The sequence below is a fragment of the Callithrix jacchus genome, chromosome 5 (genome assembly GCF_049354715.1).
Source record: "Callithrix jacchus isolate 240 chromosome 5, calJac240_pri, whole genome shotgun sequence".
Lineage (NCBI taxonomy): Eukaryota > Metazoa > Chordata > Mammalia > Primates > Cebidae > Callithrix > Callithrix jacchus.
Genome location: NC_133506.1, coordinates 71,941,928 through 71,964,732, shown reverse-complemented (window position 1 = coordinate 71,964,732; position 22,805 = coordinate 71,941,928). Strand labels below are relative to the sequence as shown.

The 22,805-nt window shown below is 41.2% G+C and overlaps 1 long non-coding RNA gene and 1 pseudogene across 2 annotated transcripts; one reads left to right on the top strand and one right to left on the bottom strand.

Moving 5' to 3' along the window:
* Positions 1–2,670: 2,670 nt before the first annotated feature.
* Positions 2,671–5,384, bottom strand: LOC100393656 (forkhead box protein O1 pseudogene; annotated as a pseudogene). The gene has a single exon (XR_616803.4). The product of XR_616803.4 is annotated as a forkhead box protein O1 pseudogene (transcript).
* A 1,377-nt stretch (positions 5,385–6,761) lies between these two features.
* On the top strand, positions 6,762–22,305 carry LOC144582870 (uncharacterized). Its single transcript, XR_013536390.1, has 4 exons — positions 6,762–8,503; positions 8,596–8,682; positions 12,453–12,523; positions 20,007–22,305. It is a non-coding gene; the product is annotated as an uncharacterized LOC144582870 (long non-coding RNA).
* The last annotated feature ends 500 nt before the right edge of the window (positions 22,306–22,805 follow it).

Here is a 22,805-nt window from a genome sequence, read left to right as displayed (position 1 = left end):
TTTTTATTGTTTTTAATTTTTTTAAACATGATTTATGTACATTTATGGCTTTATACAATTATAGCAAAGATTGTTCTTGTGTCTGTAAGTACATCAACATCATCAGGCACTTCTCAGGGAGTATCGGAACAGGAACGTGGAATCTGCACTGTTACTAAACTCGGGTAGCGAAATGCAGGAGGCATGACTATGCCCTGATGGGACTCACATGGCCATTCCCGGCCATACTGCCAGGTTGTGCCCACCTCAGGGAGAGGCCAACTGTAATGCCAGGCTGGTCTGTTCACATAAACCACAATGCATTTTTTAAATGAATAATTACTCCTAAACCAAAACCACAAAAAAACACTTCTCTTTTAAAATTAGTTATAAATTAAGAAACTCGTAAGAGCTTGAACATAAGAATTTTGAGTTGGGGAGGGCTGGGGTATTGGAAGTATATATTCAGCAATTAACAAGTCCAAATTGTATATCGCTGGAGTGTCCTTATCCTCCTCTTTGAATTACTACTCACTGGGATACAACATTTGCTGGTTAATTTAGACTTTGTCAGTTTGTCAAAGCAGAACTTTCCAAGTACTACATCTATTACCTGAATATATTCCATACATCTATATTATGGAAACAATACATCTTTATATTTAAAATATCTGGAAAGCTCTATAATACAATATGCTTTTAATAACAGTACAAACCAGAGAAAATAAATCAAACAAGGCTGCATAAGTGATATCATTTGCACGTTTCACGACGCAATCATGTACAATAACTGATATATACTCATTACTGCAGAAAGTCAGTATTCTTACAGGAAAAAAGCTACCAGAGGCCACATAATGTTTGCTTTCCAGACAGACCAGATGCCTTTCCCTGGACTTCACTGTTCTCGGAGAGCTACCCACATGATTCATGTCAGGATTTCAACACAAAATGGCGGGTTGGGGGAGGTATAATTACACAGACTCGGAAGGAAGAAATATGTTCCTAATAGCTACTCTATGAAGTAGTAAGATTTTAACAGTGATTTTTAGCTGCAGTTGCCTCTTTAATGAACAAATGGGGGCTCTGAGGTTCCTTGTATAATGGTGCAATAATGGCATGGGAGGAAAAGTGGCAGTACATAGCAACAGAAATGAGAACACAAGTACTTTGGCACCAAGTTCACTTACATACCTGGGAGGCTGTGCTTAGAGGAACTCGGGTTTTGAAAACCAGCTATGTCTTGGAGTGCCCAACAATGAGGATGGTTAGAGTGGTGGTTGTTCAATGAATCTTCAAAACAATGAACATCACAGTGGAAAGCTTACCATACAGCTGGCCTACTATAGGAAATCTTATGAGGAACATTTGTGTTCTTGTTAAACACTAAGGAAATACCAAGTCAATGAAGATGCAATTAACATACAAGACAAAGCAAGTGTAATGTGGGCTATAGAAACAGAAATTAGATCCCTCTCAAGAATGCGAGAGGAACAGTACTGTGCACCTGTTCTCATCGTGATGACTTTGCGCTTTCCATCAGAAAATACTGATGGACTGAATAGGACACAAAGCCAATTAATTTGGTCTGTCAGTTATAGGTAATTGGAAAGTATTAAAACATAATGGTTAAGAATTATACTTTAGGTTGCTACAGGCTAAAGACGTTTTCAAAATCTTAAGCCAAGGCTTTTAACATAATCTCAATGTACAACTTACAGCTGGTTTTCAAATTAATCTCCCCAGTTTTTAAGTAAGTTCTATTCCGTTTGCTACCCATCTGAACTTATAAACACATTCTACAAACCACTCAAGTCCTGTTTTTAAATTGCCTCCTTCAACTTAAACTTCCACAGTGTGCTAAGTAATCTAATCTGCAGAGCAGAAGGGAGAATGGGATGAAGTGCGAATGTTGACACAATTCCCCAAGGCAAACTACAAAACCTACTTCTACCTGGACTGAAGAAAGAGCACAGAATCATGAGGGTAAACTTTTGCTGAAGCTCAACTCAGAATGGTGAAGTTGATCAAGATCCGTCGTTTGACAAAGGAGGGCTGCTTTAGATACAGATCTCCCTTCCTGACCTACAAACATTATGGGGCCTCCCAGGACTACCCAGGTCTCTTAGAGAAGACTCGATGCTATGCAGTGCACATAGTTCAGCAGAAGCAGATGAAATTTCTTTAAAATACAGACATAAAACATATTAAGTTATCCTAAATATGAAACGCAAAGTGTCCATAACTATACATCACTTTCCTGCCCAAACAGGGCCTGAAACATTGGGTATGCAAGTACTAATTAGTGATTTAAGATCAGTCAGAAACATCACCAAGTAGCATCCGAAGTGTACAAACCAGGTAAGCACGTATAAAACTGGTACTAATCCAGTTAGAAATACAAAATGAAAATTATGAATGCTGCCCCAAATACCTGTGGTTCCACAAATTTACAAGCCGACTATATAACAAAGTAGACTCTAGTTTTAAGAAAACATCATTACAGTTCAGTATCTATTCCAAAGATGTTCTGAAGTCCCAACAATAACATCAAAAATCATTTGTCTGGAAATTAGAACCCTTTATTGTTTGTACAAATTTGCAAATAACAAAATAAACAAAAATAAAAAAAAACCTGTACAAAGCTGGCATTTAATCTTTTTTTTCCCAAAAGTTTAACAAGTCCATGAATTTAGCAGATTGATAAGAGGCTACTTGGTTCTCATGTGAATTCTGTGGCAATGTGAACAGGTCCAAAGCTGTTCGGCGGAAGTGCAGAATGGAGATTCAGTTCTTTGTGATCCGTCAGTTCCACAGAAAACAGGTAGTACAAACAAAAATTTAACTTATCAAGACATGAGACCATCACAGTATTACAAAAAGAGTATAAACTTTCCTTAGACCAAATGGGTATTTTAAAAAACCAAAAACACACACAAATACAATCTGTATCTACTGCTTATATACAAAACTTGAAAGCACACCAGGATCTGAAAATCTTTTCTGCAATTATATGGTGTAGTGAGTTTGGCACTTCATTGTAATGAAATTTCCAATGGCACAGCCCTTATCTACAGCAGCACATAACCTGCACACATTGGGCAAACATCCTGTACAGGAAAAATGTCTTTGCTGCCAAGTCTGACGAAAGGAAAAAAGGAAGGTTATTTATTTATTTATTTATTTTAAAACCAAGAAAACTAAAAGGGAGTTGGTGAAGGACATCTTTGGACTGCTTCTCTCAGTTCCTGCTGTCAGACAATCTGAAGTTCTTTTAAGTGTAACCTGCTCACTAATTCTCAGCCTGACACCCAGCTATGTGTCGTCGTCTTGACACTGTGTGGGAAGCTTTGGTTGGACAACACATTGTCAAAGTTAAAATCCAATGTATCTCCATCCATGAGGTCATTCCCAATGATGGATTCCATATCACAGTCCAAGCACTCAATGAACATGCCATCCAAGTCACTTGGGAGCTTCTCCTGGTGGAGAAGGCCCATTCTGCCATAGCCATTGCAGCTGCTCACTGAGGAGTAGCCCCCCAGGGCACTCATCTGCATGGGGTGAGGCAGAGGCACTTGTACAGGTGTCTTCACTTGGGTCAGGCGGTTCATACCCGAAGTGTGGGGCATGGTGCTTACTGTGTGGGGCAGGGCATGCCCGTTACCTGCAGATGTCTGCTGAGTGTGTCCAGGGTGGGTATGGGAGCTGGGATTCATCATTTTGTTATGAGATGCCTGGCAGCCATAGATTGACATGACCGAATTAGGGCCCATCATGACGTTCTAGCCCAGAACCTGGCTGTTGGGCTGGGCTACGGCAGGATCAACTGGTGTCATAATGTCATTATGGGGAGGAGAATCAGAAGTCAGCAACTCCTTCAAGAGTCCAGGTGCACAGTTATACTGACTCATTCCTCCATAACTTGATTCACTGTTCTGAAGTGTTTGCATAGGCATCTGGGGCAAAGGGCTCATGCTGGATTGGCGGTATGTGTACTTTTGGTAGTTTGGGCTGGGCGAATTCAGACTGGTGTTTGGTGGTGCTAATGAGTAGCTTGGTGTCTGCTGCATCATAGTGCCAGGTGAGAACTGGGTCGAAATAGTTAATGATGTTGGTGATGAGAGAAGGTTGAGATTATCCAAAAGATTTTCCATGTTTTCGGGATTGCTTATCTCAGACAGACTGGGCAAAGGAGAGACCATCTTTGCAGCAGATGGCAGGTACACCATAGAATGCACATCCCCTTCTCCAAGATCATTCTGTTCGGTCATAATGGGTGAGAGTCTCCCACTAATAATACTAGCATTTGAGCTAGTTCGGGGGCGAAATGTACTCCAGTTATCAAAGTCATTGTTGCTGTGAGAGCCAGGGCTTGCAGGCCATTTGGAAAACTGTGATCCAGGGCTGTCCCCGGCACCCTCCTGGCCAGACTGGAGGGATGCTTTCTTCTTGGCAGCTCGGCTTCGGCTCTTAGCAGATTTGCTGTTGTTGTCCATGGATGCAGCTCTTCTCCTGGGAGATTTCCCGCTCTTGCCGCCCACTGGATTGAGCATCCACCAAGAACTTTTTCCAGTTCCTTCATTCTGCACACGAATGAACTTGGTGTGTAACGGACAGATTATGACGAATTGAATTCTTCCAGCCCGCGGAGCTGTTGCTGTCACCCTTATCCTTGAAGTAGGGCACGCTCTTGACCATCCACTCATAGATCTGCGACGCGTGAGCAGCTTCTCCGCCGAACTCTCGATGGCCTTGGTGATGAGGTCAGCGTAGGACAGGTTGCCCCACGCGTTGCGGCGGACGAGCTGCTCTTGCGCGGCTGTCCCGCTACCGGCCAGGTGGCGGCGGGGGGCACTGGTGGATGCTGCGGCAGCGACCCGGGCGGCGGGGGCTGCGGCGGCGCAGGGTGCAGGCTGCCCACCTCCGGGCCCTGGAAGTCCCCGCACAGTCCCCCCGCGGCGGCCACGGCAGCCGCCGCCACGGAGCCGGGCGCCTGCGGGAAGTCCTCGTTCTCCTCCAGCAGGCTCAGATTGCTCGTGAAGTCAGCGCTGACAGCGGCCGCCTAGGCGGAGGGCAGGCCCGCGGCGGCGTCGGGGTTGGCAGCCGCGCCGCCAGACGGCGTGGGGCTGCAGGTGGCCGAATTGGACTGGCTAAAGTCCGGCCGGGGCAGCGGCTCGAAGCCCGGGTCGATCTCCACCACCTGAGGCGCTTCGGCCATGGTGACCCCCGCCCCTCCCCCAGCCGCGAGAGCGCCAAGAGGGGAAGAGCGCAGCACTGGGGGCAGAGGGAGAGGGGGCGCGAAGAGACGGTCCGAGATTTGGGGGGACGAAGCCGGTGCGCCGAGTGGACGGAAACTGGGAGGAAGGCGCGGCGGAGTGCAAGCGCGAGCCCCGAACTTAACTTCGCGGGGCCATCCACATCCAGGCTCCTCGGGGTCTGCCTCGCTGACTGGACGGCGGGCCAGAGCCGTCGAGTCGGGGCAGAGCCTGCGCCGCGCTCCCGCTGACAGGGCCGCGGACGGAAGGACGGACAGACGCCGCGGGCCGCTTGCTTTTTTAAAAACAACCTATAGAAAAACAGTACTACCTTTATTTTATTCTTCTCTCTTTTCTTCATTAGTCTGGCTAGCAACCTATTTTTTGATCTTTTCAAAAAAAAAACAGCTCATGGATTCATTGATTTTTCTGAAGGATTTTTCCTGCCTCTTTCCTTCAGTTCTGCTCTGATCTTCATTATTTCTTGTCTTCTGCTAGCTTTTGAATTTGTTGCTCTTGCCTCTTTAGTTTTTTAAATTGTGATGTTAGGGTGTCAATTTTAGATCTTTCCTGCTTTTTCTTGTGGGCATTTAGTGCTACAAATTTCCTACACACTGCTTTAAATGTGTCCCAGGGATTCTGGTATGTTGTGTCTTTGTTCTCATTGATTTCAAAGAACATCTTTATTTCTGCCTTAATTTCATTATTAACCCAGTAGTCATTCAGGAGCAGGTTGCTCAGTTTCCATTAGTTGTGTTGTTTTGAGTGAGTTTCTTTCACGTCCTTTGCAGGGATATGGATGAAGCTGGAAACCATAATTCTCAGCAAACTAACACAAGAACAGAAAACCAAACACTGCATCTTCTCACTCATAAGTGGGAATTGAACAATGAGAACACATGGAACCAGGGAGTGGAACATCACACACCAGGGGCTGTCAAGGCGTGGGTGCTAGGGGAGGGATAGCATTAGGAGAAATACCTAACATAGATGACGGGTTGATGGGTGCAGCAAACCACCATGGCATGTGTATACCTATTTAACAAACCTGTACGTTCTGCATATGTACCTCAGAACTTAAAGTATGATAAAATAAAATCTAAAAAAAAAATTAAAAAAAAAGAAAAACAATAATACTAAGCACATTTTGAAGATGGAGTTCAGAGAAGTTAGTGATGTCCCCAGAGTCACAAATATTAATGGGAGGAAGCTGTCCATAGACTGTTTACATCTAGAGCAACACTTAGTGCAAAACATGACACATAGTATACACCAGCTAAATGTGCTGGATGGCTTAATTATATCATAGTAAAAAGCTAAGCTCATGCCTTCTTTACACATTACTCTAATTTGTAGCAGAGTTGTTTGTAGTTAGTAGTCTTATACATTTTATTAAAGAATTAATTAAGTGAATTAATAAATAAGGTACTTAATTTTCATTCATCTTTGATACTCAGTGATTCTGCACTATGCATAAAATGGGCATTTATTACTTATAATTGGTAAACTATGATGTATATCAATTATAACTACTCATTGCTTATGTAATTACTTGTAATTGGTTAACTATTAATAGTTGAAAAAAATTTTTAATAATTTCATGATACCTTTTGAGACATAGGAGTATCATGGTTACAGATTTGGTATTCACTGATTCAACGTTTCCAGAACAACAGCAATAATGCTTGGATATGAAGCAAAAATTAGATTAATTTGAGGGAGTTCTAGAAAGATGCTATAGTAACAACATAATTTTTGAATCTGTCTGAATAAAAAAGCTAACAGAAAAATTGGATAGAAAAACCAAAACTCATGAACAATGTTTACAACAAAACCAAGCGACAGATATCCCCATGAATCCCAAATGCAAGTGTGTGGAGCAGCCTCCCAGCAGCGACACAGCTGAACAGCATTAGCATCTGTGCTGGCAGAAGCAGAAAGAAGCAACAGGTGTCTGAAGGACCTGAGACTACCACTTAAAAATAGTCCATATTTATTTGCTTTAAAATGCTGTAGACAAATTTTACAACAAACAGCAGCTGAACCTCGGAATGATTTAGTCCGTTCTAGAAAGATAATCTGTAATGTTTGAAGGAGCTGTTCTAGATTGGATACCAGGAAAATTTTAAACTAAGCTACCAAAGCAACCCTTTCCAAATAGGCGTCCACACTTAGAAGAAACTGCCAAGAGGAGATTCGGCATTGAGCAGATTAGAAATAAGAAGAGAAGGTAAAAGAATTCCAAATAAATTGCAGGGCAACAAAACAGAGAACTTTCAGAAAGAAAGCCACAGTATCTTTGAACGCTGCATGAAAATTAGAGAGGAGGGAGCTCTGAAGGCTACATACTGATAGTCGCCTTCCTCTAAAAGTTGAAAGAAAGTATTTATCCTACATGTTCTCTATGAACCGTACCATCAAGTATACAAAAAGCATAAGAGAGACATTGTCACTTTATAAAAATAGTCTATAATACATACTTTTAAAAAATTAAAAAGAAATAAGGAATTAGAATATCACCATTTTTTTCAACCTCCAGTGAATTAATGAACCCAGGCACTGGGCACCAACATCTCCTGGTGTGAAAAGAGCAATAGCCAGGCATCATGTGCCTCATGGCAAAGGAACATCACACAACTTATAAAGATTGAATTAGTGTTCACTTAGAGGAAAGGGATTGGCTCATGATTGGGAGGAAGAGGTGTCTGGACTGGCCAGCAAAGTTCTCTTTCTTGAACTGGGTTGCAGTGAGTGTTTACCTAATAGTACCTCATTAAGTTATACATTTTATATTTTTTTGTGTATATATTTTATCTTCTAGAAAAAAATGATGTTACAAATAGAATAATCAATGTTTTCAATTTCACAGGTAAATTATTAGTTACTTGGGAACTACAGAAAGGTTTACAGAGATGTGATGTGGCATTTGGATTCTCAGGAATCTTGAACCATTAGGGAGAATCCTAGAGGCTTGGGTGGAGATATAGGCCACATGAAGAGCTCAAAGTACTGTTGTGTCCTAACTTACTAATTCCTCTGGGTCAAGAGGAGAGAGCTCTGTCTGACACTGTATGACACAGATTGTGGGTGAGCATGAAGTTAAGTAAAGCTCTGCTTGAAAAAGACACTGGGGGCTAATCACCGTGCCTTTCCAAACAAAAGTCAGCAGGTATTCAAAAGGCAGAAGGCTGCGGATGCCCAGAGAGAGGCTGAGTCAGTGTTTAATGCTCCTAATTAGTATGTCAAGATCTCCACTACACCCTGAGGTAAGCAATGCCCTGTGCCACACAAGCAAACCATGCCTTATAAAAATGTAAAAGCCAAATCCTCTGAACATGTGATTGTTTCTCTTCCTTAGGCATAAGCAAGTTACAGAAAAGACGAGTCTCTCGGACAGTATCAGTTACGTAATATTTTGGTGTTGGAGAGAGGGAAAAGTACAATGGTGAGTAAACTGGCCTTCTCAGAAGTATCTGCCTATTACTAATCGAGTAGAACAATCTTGCAAATAATCACTAGTCCAAAATCAGTAGTATTGATCAACCCCACAAAATGGTGCCACCATTTAGTAACTTGTTCTAAATTCATCTCTGTCACTCCAGGCTACTATCATCTGTCTTATAGTTTACTGGAAATAAGCTATAAAACAGTCACCTCCTGACTGGCATCCCTGCTCTTGGTATCGTTACTCCATTGAATCTATTCAATTCAATGTGGTGCAATCTTTTGTGTAAAACTTTTCAATGACTTTTAGTGACACTTAGGGGAAAAAAACTCAAACTCTACCCCACAGCCTAAAATGCTCTAACTGCGTTCCTGAACTAATTTACTATTTCTCTTGCCTTTTCCTCCTTCTTTTTGTTCTAGAATATGACAATTTCAGACTTACCTTACGCCTTCGCACTTCTTGTTTTCCCTACCTGGGATTATGCTTTTCCGGGATTTCGTGTGCCTGGCTCTTTCAAATCTCTCAGGTCCTAGTTCAAATATTACCACTTCAGAAAGCCTCACAAAATCCAATTAAACCCATTTATGCCAGAGGTTGCAATTTTTTGAATTGCAGACATGTGTGAAAAATCAGACCTTGGTAATGACCTTGAGCAGTAAGATATAAATAACTCCCAGATGCTTAGCATTCTAATAATGAAACATTAGGCATAAATGGAAAGAGTTCTTAGTTTTCTCATACACCATTGTTTTATTTTTATCATTATACTTTGAGTGTATGAAATGATCTAGTTTACTTTTGTTTATTTGTTTACCTGTTCTTTGTCTTGTCTGTTTCTACGTTCTGGGAGCTAAACTCCATGCAGACAAGGATGTTGCTTGTCTTGCTCTGCATTGCGCCTTCTCCACTAAAGCTCCATGCCTTTCATCACAGAAAATCCTTGAATATTTGCAAATAATAAATGAAATAGATTACTCTCTGATTTTGGAATTTCACAGACTGTTTTAGGGATGCCATTCATTCAACAAATTCATGTTTTAATCTGTATTATTATCTGTTCTATTTTTTATTTGCAACTTATTTTGTTGGAAAAATGACCTGCTATAATTTTTTTTAACACACCATTCTGTCTCAACCTCCCATGCATTTTTACATTGTCCCCAATCTCTGAGCCATGCCCTCCACTTGCTTCCTCAGTGACCAAGGTAACTTCTGCCCAGGTGCATATCTTAGTTCATTTTGTGTACTATAATGGAATGCCTGAGACTGGGAAATTTATAAAGAGCAGAAATTTATTTCTCACAGTTCTGGAGGCTGGGAAGTTCAAGGTTGAGGGCCAGCATCGGGCAGAGGCCTTCTTGTTGTATCATCCCATGGGAAAAGGTAGGAGAGTAAGAGAATACATACACAAGAGAGGGAAGGAGTCAAACTCATCCTTTAATCAGGAACCCACTCCTGCAACAACTAACATACTTCCAAGATAACAGCATTAATCCATTCATGAGGGCAGAACTCTTATGACCTAATTACTTTTTAAAGATTCCACTTCTTAATACTGCTGTACTGGGGATTACATTTCTAACATGTGACCTTTGAGGGACGTATTCAAACCACAACACACATGCTTTGTAATATTGATTGACCCTATCTTCCAGTTTATTATACCATCTTCTCTACTACTTTGGAAGTTTGTGCGTTCTTATACTCAGTTTTAGTACATTTTACAGTATTATGTACTTATTTCTTATATATCTATATCCATTAAATTGTAAGGTTACTGATAGCAGAAATGAAACAATATTTATTAATATATTTCCATTACTTGGCACATGACAAGGACTAGAACTTAATATATGAATAAACTCAGGCTCTAATTTTATGTGTGTTAACTTGGACAAGGATAGGATATATGATTTGATACTGGCTTTAAGATTTTAGACTGTTAATGTTTTATTCTAATATAAAGTATTAAGAAAATAGATATGTTTTCAAGTTTTAAGGTGTATATATATTCCAGTGGAACAGCCAGCCCAAAAGTGACTATGGGAAGACTTTTTCTATTCTGTAAAATCAAATTGAATTTAGGATTAGGAATGGGGGCTTTGTGTCCCATAAAATATTTCAAATTGCAGTTTAATTTCTGTTGACATTGCTTTCCTTTGTTCATTTTATAGATTGAAGCATCAATTTTTGGGGGTACTGTCATCACGTCCACATAGTTTTCCTGTGTGTAAAATGAGAGTGTAGTATGGGAATTTCTGTGCAGCAGAATAGTTAAGACTAAAACTTTTGAACCTAGACTGAATTAAAATCCTAGCTCTGCCACTAGCCAGCTTTGTGTCCTTGAGTAGGGCAGTTATCTTGCTTATTGCTAAATTTTCTTTTCTGTAAAATGGGAGCTAATATTAGTACCCATTATCTGGTCAGAAGTGGTGGCTTATGCCTATAATCCCAGCACTTCGGGAGGCTGAGGCAGGCAGATTACTTGAGGTCAGGAGTTCAAGAACAGCCTGGCCAACATGGTGAATCCCCATGTCTACTAAAAATATAAAAATTAGCTGGATGTGGTGGCAGGCACCTGTAGATCCAGCTTCCTGGGGGGGCTGAAGCAGGAGAATCACTTTAACCCAGAAGGTGAAAGTTGCAATGAGCCAAGATCATGCCACTGTATTTCAACCTGGGCAACAGAGCAAGACTCTGTCTCAAAAAACGAACCAAAACAACAGCAGCAACAACAACAAAGCAGGCACTCATAATAGGTTATGATGAGAATCAATGACTGACATATAAAAAGTCCTTAAACAAGACAAGGTACACAGTAATTACTCAATGTATTGTTATTAGCGTTGCTTCAGAAGGTACAGGAAACCAATGTTTTCATACCATGCTGATGTTGGACCCTGAGAACATTTTTTTTTTTGGAGACAGCATCTCATTTTGTCACCCAGCCTGGAATGCAGTGGCACAAAGATAGCTCACTGTATCCTTAAACTCCTGGGCTCAAGAAATCCTCCAACCTCAGCCTCTCTAGTAGGTGGAACCACAGGCAGATACCACCATGCCCAGCTAATTTTTAAATTTATTTGTAGATGCAGGGTCTCATCCTGTTGCCCAGGCTAGTATTGAATTCCTGGGCTCGAATGATCCTCCTACCTTGGCCTCCCAACCTGAGAACTTTCATTTTTATTAGAAAGTCTGTAGTAATCTGAATCATATATTATATAATATTTTCACACTTTGGCCTACTAATTACTTCTAGTACTATCTTCAAAGAGATATGAACATGATCAATGAGATGTTGCTTACAATAAAAATCGGGGTCATGATTAATTGTAATAGGCCATTCTTGCATGGCTATAGAGAAATACCTGAGACTGGGTAATTTATAAAGAAAAGGAGTTTGACTTGCATATGATTCTACTGGCTGTACAGTGAGCTTGATGCTGTCATCTGCTTGGCTTCTGAGAGGCCTCAGGAAACTAACAATCATGGCAGAAGGTGAAGGGGAAGCAAGCCTGTCACATGGCCAGAGCAGAAGCAAGAGAGAGAGAACCAGGTGCCACACTTTGAAAGGGCCAGCTCTTGTGAGAAGTCATTCACTATCGCAAATACAGCTCCAAGGGGCTGTAAACCATTTGTGAGAAATCCACCCCTATGATCCAATCATCCCTCACCAGGCCCCACCTCCAATACTGGGGATTACGATTTAATATGAAATTTGGGGCAGGGACACAGATCCAAACTATATTATTAATATTTAAAAATAGACAAAGCGGAGGACTCAAGATGGCGCTGTGAGAACAACCCAGGATTGGAGCTCTCGTTGAATCCGCAAACGGTGAGTCGGAGCTGCATTTCCAGACTGATCTTTGTTGCCCACAGAACGGGGAAACTCCCAAGTATGAAAAAGACACGGGACGCTAGGCAGTAGGTCTGCCGGGCGAAGCCGGCAGCCGGGGCGGCGGCGGCCGGCCCTACCCAGCAATCCCCACAGGGCGTGCTTGTCCGGGTGCCCTGTTGAACTGGCAACCTGAGACTTGAGAGGGCTGGACTTGAGACTGAACGAGACTTGGACAGTAGGCCAGCCCAGGGGATTGCAGGGACAGATCGTTTGGGACACCCAGTGGGACGAACAAAACCGCGATTTCAAACTATCCCGAGCAGACGGTCCGAGACGCTCTGTGGGGGAGGGGCGTCCACCACTACCGAGGCAACCCACCCCAACTGAGTTACACGCCCACTGCTGACGCAGCCTTCCGTTGCCGAGGCAACACGTCCCTCCTGAGATACACGCCCACTGCTGACGCAGCCTGCCGTTGCTGAGGCAACATGCTACAACAAAGAGACTCCGCCGCAGGGCGTGGCGGAGACCACAGCAGAGCCTGCAGGAACAGGGCGAATCACACAACAGCAGGGCGGAGCCTCGGCAGCCAAACAGTGGCTAGTCTGCCTTCTAGCTGGGCAGGACACCTCATCGGACATCGAAAAATAAAGCCCAAACCCCCCAACACAGAGCATTTGAGAAAAAAAGGGTTTTTTTAATGAGCTCTGTTGCAGCAGAATCAAACATAGCAGCCTAACAGCCCTGAATGAACAACAGAGCTCACAGCTCAACAATTGAGCTCCAAAAAAGTACAGACTGTCTCCTCAAGCAGCTCCCTGACCCCTCTATATCCAAAAGACTGACATTAGGCAGGCATCATCCTGGGAAAAAGATAGCAGAAAAAGAAACGGGTAGCATCCCTCACTGTGCCACAGCTGCTAGAGGTGCACCCCAGACAAGCAGGGCCTGGAGTGGACCTCAGCAGTAGTACAGCGAAGGGGCTAGGCTGGTAGAAGAAAAACCAAGTAACAGAAATACTTCATCATCAACAATCTGGGTGTCTACTCAGAGACCCAATGGAAAAGTCAGCAACTACGCAGACGACAAGCGGATAAACCCACAAAGATGGGAAGAAACCAGCGAAAAAAGGAGGAAAACACCCAAAACCAGAACAGCTCGCCTCCTAGAAAGGACCAAAACTCCTCACCAGCAAGGGAGCAAAGCTGGACAGAGAATGACTGTGACGAAATGACAGAATTAGACTTCAGAAGATGGATAATGAGAAACTTTTGTGAGCTAAAAGAACATGTATTAATCAATGCAAAGAAACTAAGGAACTTAAAAAAAGATATGAGGAAATGATAACAAGAATGGATAACTTAGAGAGGAATATGAATGAATTAAAGGAGCTGAAAAACACAATACGAGAACTTCGCGAAGCATGCACAAGTTTCAATAGCAGAATTGACCAAGTAGAAGAAAGAATATCTGAAGTCGAAGACCAACTCAATGAAATAAAATGAGAAACCAAGATTAGAGAAAAAAGCGCAAAAAGGAATGAACAAAGTCTCCAAGAAATGTGGGACTATGTGAAAAGACCTAATCTACGTTTGATAGGTGTACCAGAAGGGGACGAAGAGAATGAATCCAAGCTGGAAAATACTCTTCAGGACATCATCCAGGAAAACTTCCCCCACCTAGCAAGATAGGCCAACACTCAATTGCAGGAAATACAGAGAACACCACAAAGATATTCTGCAAGAAGAGCAACCCCAAGGCACATAATCATCAGATTCAACAAGGTTGAAATAAAGGAGAAAATACTAAGGGCAGCCAGAGAGAAAGGTCGAGTTACCCACAAAGGGAAGCCCATCAGACTCACAGCAGATCTCTCGGCAGAAACACTACAAGCCAGAAGAGAGTGGGGGCCAATATTCAACATTCTTAAAGAAAAGAACTTTCAACCCAGAATTTCATATCCAGCCAAACTGAGCTTCATAAGTGAAGGAAAAATAAAATCCTTTGCGAACAAGCAAGTACTCAGAGATTTTGTCACCACCAGGCCAGCTTACAAGAGCTCCTGAAAGAGGCACTACACATAGAAAGGAACAACCAGTACCAGCCATTCCAAAATCACACTAAAAGTTAAAGAGCATCAACATAATGAAGATTCTACAACAACTAACAGGCAAAACAGCCACTTAGCATCAAAATGGCAGTATCAAATTCACACATAACAATATTAACCCTAAATGTAAATGGACTAAATGCACCAATCAAAAGACAGACTGGCAAATTGGATAAAAATCCAAAACCCATCAGTGTGCTGTATCCAGGAAACCCATCTCACATGCAAGGATACACAAAGGCTCAAAATAAAGGGATGGAGGAAGATTTACCAAGCAAATGGAGAGCAAAAAAAAGCAGGAGTTGCAATTCTCATCTCTGATAAAATAGACTTTAAAGCAACAAAGATCAAAAGAGACAAAGAAGGCCATTACATACTGGTAAAAGGATCGATAAAACAAGAAGAGCTAACGATCCTAAACATATATGGACCCAATGCAGGAGCACCCAGATACATAAGGCAAGTTCTTAATGACTTACAAAGAGACTTAGACTCCCACACAATAATAGTGGGAGACTTTAACACTCCACTGTCAATATTAGACAGATCAACCAGACAGAAAATCAACAAGGATATCCAGGGCTTGAACTCAGACCTGGAGCAAGCAAACCTGATAGACATTTACAGAACTCTCCACCCCAAATCCACAGAATATACATTCTTCTCAGCACCACATCACACCTACTCAAAAATTGACCACATAATTGGAAGTAAAGCACTGCTCAACAAATGCAGAACAACTGAAATCATAACAAACAGCCTCTCAGACCATAGTGCAATCAAGTTAGAACTCAGAATACAGAAACCAACCCAGAACCGCACAGCTTCATGGAAACTGAACAACTGGCTCTTGATGTTGACTGGGTAAACAATGAAATGAAGTCAGAAATAAAGAAGTTCTTCGAAACCAATGAGAACGAAGACACAACATGCCAGAACCTCTGGGACACATTTAAAGCAGTCTCTAGAGGAAACTATACAGCAATAAGTGCCCATATGAGGAGAATGGAGAGATCCAAAATTGACACCCTATCGTCAAAATTGAAAGAGCTAGAGGAGCAAGATCAAAAAAACTCAAAACCCAGTAGAAGACAAGAAATAACTAAGATCAGAGCTGAACTGAAGGAGATTGAGATACGAAAAACCCTTCAAAAAATCAATAAATCCAAGAGCTGGTTTTTTGAAGAGATCAACAAAATAGACAGACCACTAGCCAGATTGATTAAAAAGAAAAGAGAGAACAACCAAATAGATGCAATAAAAAATGATAAAGGGGAAATCACCACAGATTCCACAGAAATTCAAACCATCATCAGAGAATATTACAAACAACTCTATGCACATACACTAGTAAACCTGGAAGAAATAGATAAATTCCTGGACTCCTGTGTCCTCCCAAGCCTAAACCAGGAGGAAGCTGAAACTATGAATAGACCAATAACAAGGTCAGAAGTTGAGGCAGCAATTAAGAGCCTACCACACAAAAAAAGCCCAGGTCCAGACGGGTTCACAGCCAAATTCTACCAGACACACAAAGAGGAGCTGGTACCATTCCTTCTAAAACTATTTCAAACAATCCAAAAAGAGGGAATACTTCCCAAATCATTTTATGAGACCAACATCATCCTGATACTAAAACCCGGCAGAGACCCAACAAGAAAAGAAAACTTCAGGCCAATATCCATGATGAACATAGATGCAAAAATCTTCAATAAAATATTGGCAAGCCGAATGCAACAGCAAATCAAAAAACTTATTCACCATGATCAAGTAGGATTCATCCTGGGGATGCAAGGCTGGTTCAACATACGCAAGTCTATAAACGTAATTCACCACATAAACAGAACCAAAAACGAAAACCACATGATTATCTCAATTGATGCAGAGAAGGCATTTGACAAAATTCAACAGCCCTTTATGCTAAAAACCCTCAATAAACTCGGTATCGATGGAACGTATCTCAAAGTAATAAAAGCTATTTATGACAAACCAACAGCCAATATCATACTGAATGGGCAAAAACTGGAAGCATTCCCTTTGAAATCTGGCACTAGACAAGGATGCCCTCTCTCACCACTCCTATTCAATATAGTACTGGAAGTTCTAGCCAGAGCAATCAGGCAAGAAAAAGAAATAAAGCGTATTCAAATAGGAAAGGTGGAAGCCAAATTGTCTGTATTTGCAGACGACATGATAGTATACCTAGAAGACCCCATCACCTCAGCCCAAAAACTCCTGAAACTGATAAGCAACTTCAGCAAATTCTCAGGATATAAAATCAATGTGCAAAAATCACAAGCCTTCCTCTACACCAATAACAGACTTAAAGAAAGCCAAATCAAGAACGAACTGCCATTCACAATTGCTACAAAAAGAATAAAATACCTTAGAATACAACTCACAAGGAACGTAAGGGACCTCTTCAAGGAGAACTACAAACCACTGCTCAACGAAATCAGAGAGGACACAAACAGATGGAGAAACATTCCATGTTCATTATTAGGAAGAATTAATATCGTGAAAATGGCTATACTGCCCAAAGTAATTTACAGAATCAACGCTATCCCCATCAAGCTACCATTGACTTTCTTCACAGAACTGGAAAAAACCACCATGAACTTCATATGGAACCAAAAGAGAGCCCGCATAGCCAAGTCAATTCTAAGCAAAAAGAGCACAGTGGGGGGCATCACACTACTGGATTTCAAACTATACTACAAGGCTACAGTAATCAAAACAGCATGGTACTGGTACCAAAACAGAGATATAGACCAATGGAACAAAACAGAGGCACCGGAGGCAACACAACATATCTACAACTATACAATCTTTGATAAACCTGACAAAAACAAGCAAGGGGGAAAGGATTCCCTGTTTAACAAATGGTGTTGGGAAAACTGGCTAGCCATGTGCAGAAAGCAGAAACTGGACCCCTTCCTGACCCCTTACACTAAAATTAACTCCAGATGGATTAAAGACTTAAACATAAGACCTGGCACCATAAAAACCCTAGAAGGAAATCTAGGCAAAACTATCCAGGACATAGGAGTAGGCAAGGACTTCATGAACAAACCACCAAAAGCATTGGCAACAAAAGCCAAAATAGACAAATGGGACCTAATGAAACTCCACAGCTTCTGCACGGCAAAAGAAACAGTCACTAGAGTGGATCAACAACCAACAAAATGGGAAAAAAGTTTTGCAGTTTACCCATCTGACAAAGGGCTGATATCCAGAATTTACAAAGAACTCAAACGGATTTACAGGAAAAAAACAAACAAGCCCATTCAAAAGTGGGCAAAGGATATGAACAGACACTTTACGAAAGAAGACATATATGAAGCCAACAATCATATGAGAAAATGCTCATCATCACTGGTCATCAGAGAGATGGAAATCAAAACCACATTGAGATACCATCTCACGCCAGTTAGAATGGCGATCATTAAAAAATCTGGAGACAACAGATGCTGGAGAGGCTGTGGAGAAAAAGGAACACTTTTACACTGTTGGTGGGAGTGTAAATTAGTTCAACCATTGTGGAAGACAGTGTGGCGATTCCTCAAGGCCTTAGAAATAGAAATTCCATTTGACCCAGCAATCCCATTACTGGGTATATATCCAAAAGACTATAAATCGTTCTACTATAAGGACACATGTACACGAATGTTCATTGCAGCACTGTTTACAATAGCAAAGACCTGGAATCAACCCAAATGCCCATTGATAATAGACTGGATTGGAAAAATGTGGCACGTATACACCATGGAATATTATGCAGCAATCAGAAATGATGAGTTTGTGTCGTTTGTAGGGACATGGATGAATCTGGAGAACGTCATCCTCAGCAAACTGACACAAGAACAGAAAACGAAACACTGCATATTCTCACTCATAGGTGGGTGATGAAAAATGAGAACACATGGACACAGAAAGGGGAGTACTAAACACTGGGGTCTATTGGGGGGAAAAGGGGAGGGCCAGTGGGAGGGGGAGGTGGGGAGGGATAGCCTGGGGAGAGATGCCAAATGTGGGTGAAGGGGAGAAGGAAAGAAAAGCACACTGCCATGTGTGTTCCTACGCAATTGTCTTGCATGCTCTGCTCATGTACCCCAAAACCTAAAATCCAATAAATAATTTAAAAAAAAAATAGACAAAGCATTAATCATTGTTTAATGGAATATCAGGTGGTGATTCTTAAAATAAGAATTTATGTTAGGTCACGTAGACTGTATAAAAACATGGAAAAAAATTCCTAATAATGTTGAATAAAATATTCAACAAACATTTAATATGTTAACATTACATAGATTTATGTAGATTACAAACTTGTAAAGCTCAATTCATATTTGGAGATAATTGATTTATTTATGTAAAAAATTCGTCAAGGACCAAGTGCAGAAAATATAAATGTACACAATGTCTTTTACCTGTTAAATGCGCGACATATAGTTGATTGAAAAAAAAGTGACTGAACTAATGGGAGCAATAGCTCAGCTTTTAACTGCATTATAGTGAAGCAGTGGTTCTTAACTGGGGGTAACTTCCCCAAACTCCAACCCTAATCCCAGGAACATTTTCAATTGTCACAATGAGAAAACGGGAAGACAAGAGCTGCTGCTAGCATCTAGTTAAAAGAGGCCACTGATACTGCTAAATATCATTCAACGCACAAGACAGCTCCATACAACAAAGAATCACCCAGCCCAGAATGTCCACTGTGCTGCCATTGAGAAACCTTGCAATATGGGTGCACTGCTCTTTGTCAGAGTACACCAGGGGTCAGGTCATCACAGAAAAGGAAGAGACAATACTGTTAAAGCTAATCTAGTTCTTTGGAGGATCCTACAGAAATTCAGAAGTTATTAGTCTTTATCTGATGGATTGCCTATAGTTTAACTTGCATATATCACAGTGATCTTGACATGGGAATGTGTAATTCAAGTCTTGAATCTTCCCTTAAATTTTCTCTTGATAAGACAGATGAACTAGGCCATCCTTTCCCAGTGTATCACTGTAAGCCATAAAGGTGAGTGTCCTCAAGGAAATCAATGGAGAGAACATTTCCTTAGATATCTAGACATTTAGCTTCTTATCTCTCCCATTCTCCTCACTTTGAAACACACACACACAATTTAGTGATCTTTGAAAAGCCGCTTCACTTCTCTCCACCTCACTAATCTCATCTGTAAAGTGGAGATTATAGTATTTTTCCTGCATATTAGTTCTTGTCTAATAAATGCGTGTGTGTATGTGTATGTATCTGTGTGTGTGTATGTGCATGCATGTGTATTTGGCTACTGTTCTATAGAGCACAATATAACACTAGACACAAAGTCTCTATATTTCTCTCCTTTATTGCATAAATAGCTCACTGTGGAGAAGTCTGTCAGTAACAACACAAGATTACCTGTTCTACTCTAAGGATTTTTCTTTGACCTTCGTCTATGAACAAGAATCAGTCTGGATCAAGCTTCAGCAGTTCAATCAACTCTCACCTGATGTTGTTCTTTCAGAATCTATATTTTCAGACTACAAAGGGGCCCATCAATTTTATCTCAGTCCTGGAACAACCGTATTTAATTTAATTAACACTGTATTACACAACCACCCGTCCGGAGACCAATCGCCATCATTTGTCTACACTGACACTTGGCCACAAGTCTTGGAGAAAAGTCTGCAAACTGGTCATTTATCAGACAGACTCAGCTTTAATAGAAAACTTTAGCCACAGACAGAACTTGCTATCGTATCTGTGGGAAATAATCTGACATAAAGATGTGTGGGCTGATTAAAATTTTTATTACCCCTTAAAAATTGAAGATTGAAGTTAGTACATACAGAAGCTAAGGATATCTTATTTGGTTTTAAATTTGACTTATGGATACCTCCAGCCTCTAAGCTCCTAGTTTTTTGGATTAACTTCTTCTACCATAAAACCACTTAATCATGAAAATGGCACAGTTGATATTGACACTCTCAGTTCGGATGCTGTCAAGAAAAAGGTTGTTTCCGCCACGGGATTAGAGGGACAAGTATGTGGATTAGGAGAACATACATTCCTCTTGCTTCCTGAGAGGCTCACTGAAAATCCCTTTTGGGAAGAGATTCCAAATCCAAACTCCCAAGCAGAGCCTGCTTCCTCTGGGCAGTAAAGGATGGAGCTAATTCTAGCCCCCTCATCCTTTCCCCTTTTCTCTCATCTTGGTGGCCTGTGGTTCTTGTTACCCTCACTCACTAAGTTGGCTTTTCATTAAGAAATATGCTGCCAAACAATTATACCTCAAGATAGAGAAAGATTTGAACCAAAGAAGCTAGGAGCTAAAAGAAAATCTGGTAGTAAGATATTCAATATATTAAAAAGAAGTGGAAACTCAGTGAGATGCAGTTTATTCCTTGAGAATAAATACTCAACATGTCAGCCTAGGACAGAAATGTGACTGAAAAGCAAGTTTCCGGAGTCCCATACCAGAACTCTGCATTAAAGCTATGGTTTACAACAGTGACAACTGGGCTTAATTTAGCCCATATACTAAGCCTAATAAAATGTGCGTGATGAAAGGAAAGCATATTTTAAAAGTATTCATGTGAGAATAAAATGGAGAAACGTATTGGGCCTTTAAACTTGTTTAGAGATCTTTTCAGGCTATTGTAGACAGAATTCTTAGATGTCTCCCAGGATTTCTTCTCCCACCCCTTGGTGTACTCATCTGTATAATTTTTATTCTTTGAATGCGGGTGTGAACATGATGTGACCCAACTGCCATAATTTTCTTACCTTATGTGACAAAGCTTAACGGATCTTGCAGTTGTCATTAAGATTCTAATCACTTGACTTTGTGTTAATCAAAAAGGATATTTCCTTAGTTGAGCACAACCTAATCAGGTGAATTGTTAAAAGCAGTCAGCTAAAGCTAAAGGGAAATTCTCCTGCTGGTCTTGAAGGAGCAACCATATAAGTTCTACAGATTCAAGAAAAATAATTCTTCCAACAACCACGCGAGGCAGGACGAGGACCCTGAACAACAGAAGAGACAGTAGCCCTAGCTGATACCTTGTGAGAATTGGAGCAAAGGTCCTAGCTAAGCCTTGCCCAGACACTTGACTCACCTAAACAGCAAGATAATAAATGGATGTCATTTTAACTACTAAATTGATAATAATTTATTATACAGAAATAGGCAACTAATGCAGATTTTGGTAACTGGAAGTGGGGTGCTACCATAATGAAAACCTAAAAATGTAGGATGAGCTTTAGAATTACACAGCGGGCAGAGACTGGAGGAATTTTAAAGAGTATAACAGAGAAAGCCTTAACTACCTTGAACAGACTGTTAGGAGAAATATGAACTTTGAGGATGCTGTTGGTGAAGGCCTAGGAGGAGGTGGCAAACATGCATTTGGAAACTTGAGGAAGGGTTTTCATCATTAGGTAGTGAAAGGATGCTTAGTGAAATTATCTTCTGCAGGTACATGGAAAGCGAAACTGTCAGTGATGAGCCTGGTTATTAGCAAGGGGATTTCCAGTCTGCTGTGTGATTTCTTGCTGTTCATAGTAAAATGTGAGAAGAGAGAGATAAATCAAAAGAAGAACTGTTAAAAAAAAAAAGTAGGACTTCACAATTTTGAAAATTTGGCCTATAGGAGGTTTTGTACAACGCTGAGCTGAAAACGTTCTTTATATAAATATATATATTTTTTGAGACGGAGTTTCACTCTTGTTACCCAGGCTGGAGTGCAGTGGCGCGATCTTGGCTCACCGCAACCTCCGCCTCCTGGGTTCAGGCAATTCTCCTGCCTCAGTCTCCCAAGTAGCTGGGATTACAGGCACATGCCACCATGCCCAGCTCATTTTTTAAATATTTTTAGTAGAGACGGGGTTTCACCATGCTGACCACGATGATCTCGATCTCTTGACCTCGTGATCCACCCGCCTCGGCCTCCCAAAGTGCTGGGATTACAGGCTTGAGCCACCGTGTTCTTTATATTTTTACAGAGCTTCCAGAGTAGTTTCACTAATTACCAATCCGGAGGGAGGAATCCCACTGCATGAGGAGAGCTAAGAGCATCACGATGCCAACCTCCAGGAATAGGAGTCCAAACACATCTCCCCAGTGCATCATGGGCTACAATTGCCTGAGTTTGGTGAGAGAGAATACATTCACACAC